This window comes from Salminus brasiliensis, chromosome 12 (assembly GCF_030463535.1).
Source record: "Salminus brasiliensis chromosome 12, fSalBra1.hap2, whole genome shotgun sequence".
NCBI classification, from domain to species: Eukaryota; Metazoa; Chordata; class Actinopteri; order Characiformes; family Bryconidae; genus Salminus; species Salminus brasiliensis.
Genome location: NC_132889.1, coordinates 25,463,295 through 25,469,294, shown reverse-complemented (window position 1 = coordinate 25,469,294; position 6,000 = coordinate 25,463,295).

Sequence of the window (6,000 nt, the reverse complement as noted above, 5' to 3'; positions counted from 1 at the left end):
TTACAGTATTTTGACAGTATTAACTAAAAGGTTCTCTAGGGCAGCAAAGCTGGTTCTACTATGGCATCATGCTAGAGATGGCAACCAAATAGTGTACAAGACTCAGCAGCACTGAAAATCCTTATAGGCCTATTTGCTGAGAGTTGTTATGAAGCTGTCTATTTCACAAGCTCTGAAATTATTTGGAACGGTAGCATTAAAAGTGGAGCTGCTTTGCACCTGAAATGCACCTTGCCATCTTTTCACACTTTGCAGTTTTTGATGGCTGCCAGCAAAGCCTTCGCTACTTCGTAGTTCTGTGGTGGCTTAAGCGCAGGAGCCTGTCAGAAGAGTTCTCCATGAAAGAGCAGAGTGAGAGAAACAGAGCCAGTAGGGAGAAAGAGTGTTGCCCCGGTGACAGTGACTGACAAGGAAGGGGTTGGAAACCATGGAAACGCTCGGAATCTGGTGGGACAAGCCCTGTGACGAATCAGGACCTCCATCTTCACTGCCACAGATCAGAGGATCATGGGAGTTTGGGCAGGAAGAAAAAGGGACTTCAGCAATGACCAGTGTTAGGAATGGAATGATCTCAATTACAAGGAATGGAGCATTTTGGAGCATTTTTGATAACTGGATGTAAGAAATACATGTAAAGATATCACAAGGAGTGCAGGGCTCAGAACGTGGCTCCACAGGTTGGAGAGATCAGGGAGAGCCAAAGACATACATGTCTGTTCAAACATACAGAGCTGCTAGAAATATGTTAACCTCCTTGGGCCATTTGAAGCCAGATGGTAGTAATTATTCAAAGCTAAAAGTGTACTATTTCACACCATTCTCAGCACATGTGCCTTCAGAAACAGCATCAGTGGGGTGTCCCACTCTGCTGACAAGATTGCAAGATTGATCTGAACTTTGCTACCCTACACTTAACGTAACGTTTGGTTACGTCTAAATGATACTGAAATTGGAGTCGGCTGAAGATTCCTTGGTTTTTTAAATAGGCTACATCCCTTCATTTGTATGAAGGCTGAACATCTCTTGATTGGCACGTAGACCGAACATTTGTTTGATTGTATGTAAGCTGATAATCCTTTGATTTGTAGATTGAAATGTATTTTACTGTTACACAGGCTGAACATTTCTTAATTTTTATGTACGTTATACATGCCGTAATTATTTCATTTTTACATAGGCTAAACATTCCTTGATTCGTATGAAGACTAAACATTCCTTGTTTTTTTCTGTTTTTTTTAAGGCTGTTATCCCTTGTTTATACATAGGTTTATATGATTTATATGTACACTATACATGCCTTGATTTTTACGTAGACTGAATGTCCCTTGGTCTGTAATAAGACTGAGCATGCTTATGTTTTTATTAAAAATAAACTTTTTTGTACACAAATGTACATGCTTTAATTTGTACATGGGCTAGAAAACTCTCTAATTTGTATGTAAACTTAACATTTCTTGGTTTTTATGTTGACTGAACATCCCTTGATTTGTATGTAGTCTAAATATGACTTAATTTTTAGGTACACTGTACACGCCTTGATTTTTACTTGAGCTTAACATTCCTTAATTATTATGTACATTATAAGCTATATGCACTTTATTGCTTACACAGGCAAAACTTCCCTTGATTTGTATGTAGGCCGAACATTCCTTATTTTCTTATGTAGGCCGAACATCCCTTAATGTCTATGTAGACTAAACATTCCTTAATCTTTACATAAGCTAATTTTCATGTACACTATACATGCCTTGATTTTTACATAGACTGAATGTCCCTTGGTTTGTACTAAGACTGAACATTCCTAGGTTTTTATTAAGAATAAACGTTCATTAATTTGTACATGGGCTAAACCTCCCCTGATTTGTATGACAACCAAACATTCCTTGATTCCTTGATGATTCCTTGATTCCTTGATTCCTTGACTATAGATATATATAAACGATGGGCAGTGAGGAGCCCGGATGCAAGTGCAAGATGCAAGTCACTGTAGTAGGCCCCTTAACAGAGTCCAAGTCAGAGGAAGAAAAACAAACGAAACCCAATACAGAGGAACCAAAAATAACAGAACTGCTACCCTACAAGGACCCTGGATCACACTGACTGGGAGGCACATAGAACAATGCAAGGCAAAAGAACACCTGGGGAGGATAACGAAAGGGCAGGGCCACAAAGGAGGCAGGTGGAAACACTAGGGTGGACTGGGAGGAGCTAGGGCAGAGACAAGGACAAAACACAAACAGAGCCATGTGCTAATATGCAAAACAGAACTACATGTTACAGTAGGTTGGTTATGCATTGATTTTTACATAGTCTGAACAGCCCCTGATTTGTATGAAGCATAACAACCCTTGATTTATTCAAAGGCTGAACATGCCTTTCATTTTATAGAGACTGATTTTTATGTTTTTTAAACTTATAATTAACTGTTCCCTAGATTTTCCTGGAGGCTGAGTACTGCATTGTTTTAAGTGTACAGTCTGCCATATGTATACCTGATGTTAAACGACATTGTCAGAGTTCACAAAACACTGACTCACAAAACCCTTTTACAGATCGGCGTCGTCAGGCAGGGATTTGCTGAAAGCAGAAACAGTCTCAGAGAATGGATAAGGGATAAACAGAGGCTTGTGGAAGATCTGTCTGGGGAAATATGCTGCTCTGGCATTGCTTTAATTTCTTTTTAATCCCACGAGCACACGTTTAACGATCCAATTAATTGCAAAATCCGATTCAATCTCTCCGAATGCCCTGAAATTATCTATGTATAAAATGTTGCCGTAGCTCAGGGCGGACATAAACATTATAACTTTATCAATCTGGCCCGCAGAGTGCTTCTTATTATTAAAAGCTCCTAGTCTCTTAATATGAAACCCCTTGAACCACAATGGCCTTAAATATTTCTGTCTCTGGTCACAAATGAAGTCGATAGAGGCAAAGGAAGTTATAAGTGATAACATGTAAGACTAATATATCACAGAGGCATATTTACACCGTTTCTTCCCTTGGGTAAAGGGTGGGCAGGGGGTAGTCTCAGTCTTAGACTTTAGAGAAAGAGAGGAGGAAGGGAGGACAGAAAAACATATGGAGATCACGTTCTTATCTCTGGGAGACAAGCAAGTCTAAGGACAGCACCTCAGGCGATTGGAGACCCTCACTCCGTTTCTTTACACAGAGACTCATTGAAGGTGAAAGGTTACGGCATGCTCAGGGCATAGACACAAGGACAGACGGCAGACAGGTCTCTCTAATCCCTTGGGGGGGGGCGGGGCACGCACATGTGTACACCAGCTCAGTCTTTGGGTTATGAGGGTGATTTTGTTTCAAATAGAATGGGGTGCTTCCTATTTGTTACAGGGAAATCTTTTCAGGGTGTATTGGTTGTAAACAGATGTAAAAGGTGGCTCTGATGCTTTTGAAAAGGTGCAGCCATATGAACTTCTATATTAGGTTCATTAACAGGTCTCTTGTATATCAAGTCTTTATATATTGCACTACACTGTAAAAAGAAATGGATATTTTAGGCTATTAAAAAGTTAATAGCTGGGCTACCTTTAATATTGGAGTTGTAATTGTAAGATATGCTTTTAATTGAGTATAAAAAAAAAACATTTTAGGCCAGTCTGAGTACTGCATTTTTTTAGTAGTTCAGAACATGCCATCAGCAAATAATGAAGTGTAGGAAGCTGTAAAGGGGTGGGGACTCAGAAAACTCTGGGCTAGAGTTTGCAAGCTTCTTCTTTGCACTAGAAGACCAGAGCCCTTTCTGATAAGTGGTGCTAGGACTGAGAGGTTAAAGGTGGGAGATAAGGTGGTGGTGAGGTGTGAAAACCTCATTGTTGGCTTCAGGCATGTTCATTCTCTCATTCTCTCAACTTAAAGTTGAATCACATTTTTTTTCAGTGTAGGTGGATGTCTTGGTTATTTGCCCAAAGCATTGTGCAGGGAAAAGCTATAATAAGACACAGCTCTGTTTCAAAATACTGTACCTTGTGTTGTCTAACTGACTGACCTGCTATTATCATCAGACACCTGACCAGGCCTGCTGGAACACACAACAGGGGAAATACTGTCTGTACTGTATTATACACTAGTATTTTGCAATCATTTTAATTATTAAGCTGAAAACGTCTTGTCCTGCAGTGCTGGAAAGTGTACGGAAGCTAGCCTTAATCTTTTGCTTTACTTTTGTAATTTATTGGAATTAAAACAAAAAGGGAAAAGGTGCACAGAATTGATACAATCCATTGTGTATTCAATGAATACAGAATGTAAATGTAACTGCGTCAGGGCTGCAACAAACTATTCATCAGTCTATTGATTATTGAAATGAATGATTGATTATTCTTGTGATTAATTGTCCAATTACTACATAGCTCTTTTATAGCTACCAGGTATTCAGTTTAGCTTGAGGTTGTTTTATGCATTTGCTAACTAATAATGAAGAAAATAAAGATGAATAATTCATTCAGAAGTTCACAGTTTAATAAACATTTTTGCCAATATAACAGATCAGTTAAACTCTTGTGTCTCAGTGTCTTTTTCTTGTCAAAGTAGCAGCAATAAAATATAACAAAACCAAACCAGTTTTCCCTTAATCAGTTCTCACATCATTTTTTAGATCAGCAAAAAAGACAATCCGGAACTCAAATGTGAGAGACTTACTTTTGCTTTTAGTTTGAAAGTATTTTGTGTTACTGCTTTGTTTGATGTAGTGACTTTTATTTTGATAAGATTTGACCAGTGACACAATATCATAGAGCCTCCCAGCAAGCTGATTGGCTCTTTTTGTTGAAGGGCAGGACTTTATCCATAAACAGACGTTATTTCGAGTGTAACGAGAACTCCCATTCATATTTCAACCAGTGACCGGTCTTCTTATTTATAATGTCTGGTTGGCTTACTTAAAGAGTTTTTTACACTCACTGTGTGACTACTTCACTCTCCACTCACAGTAAAGTTTGTGTGTAATCTTGCTTTGAAATGACATCATATTAAGAACATCTACAAAGCATTTTCATACAGATGTTATAAGCACGATGTAAAGTTACCTCAATATTTTATGAATTACTACATGTAAAAGTATACCAAATAAATAAGCCAGTTAAATTTCTTGATACCATAAAGTCCTTTTAAAAATTGTTTGTTTGATTTTTGACAGTGTAGGCACTATGCATCATGATATAATTCAGCTGTAATGCTTCACACACTAATCTGAGCAGCCTCTCTTCTGGCCTGGATTAGTGCTGAATTATGAAAATCTGTTATATATGTGTGAACACCACAGAATCCATAAATGGCTTATCCAATCAACGCGGATTTCCAGTGCTTTTAAATTGGGAAATCTCAGTCACTCTCAAACTCGGATTAAGGACTGTGGTGACTACCATGTGTAAGGTCCGCTAATCTTATTTAGCAGAATCCTAGGCTGACTACCATCTTGGTATTAAGAAAATCAGTCGCTTTACCCTGAGTGCAGAGATTTAAGCATTTAAGAGAAGGGAACAAGGGATTTGTCCTGCGGACAATTTCTTACCCCTAATTGAGTTACAGCGAGTGTCCGCGAGACACGCACATGGCCTGTACTATCAATTAATTATGTACTATCTTTAGAACTGCAGGATTTGTGAGCTCTTAGTGTACACGGTTTTAATACACGATTGGTTTAAAGTTGAAAGAAATTGCGCTATTCAGCCCCTGGGTTCTTCACATATTGAGAACCGACTTTAATTATCACATGAAATTTACCACTTCCTCTTTATGGAATGTTTTCATAACTAAACCCGTTCAAGCTATTTTATAGATAGGAGTCTGGAAACATGCTCTACTTGAAGAATAATTTAGTGTTTTTATCTGAAGAAGCAATATCAGGGAGCCAGTCCAAGGTTAATTCATATCAGACCCCAGAGGAGGTTTGAAGTGGAAGAGAGTTATGAAACAGAATCCATCATAAATTCAACCTTTCCGTTAATGGAATGAGTGTTAGAGTGCACTCGCAGTATG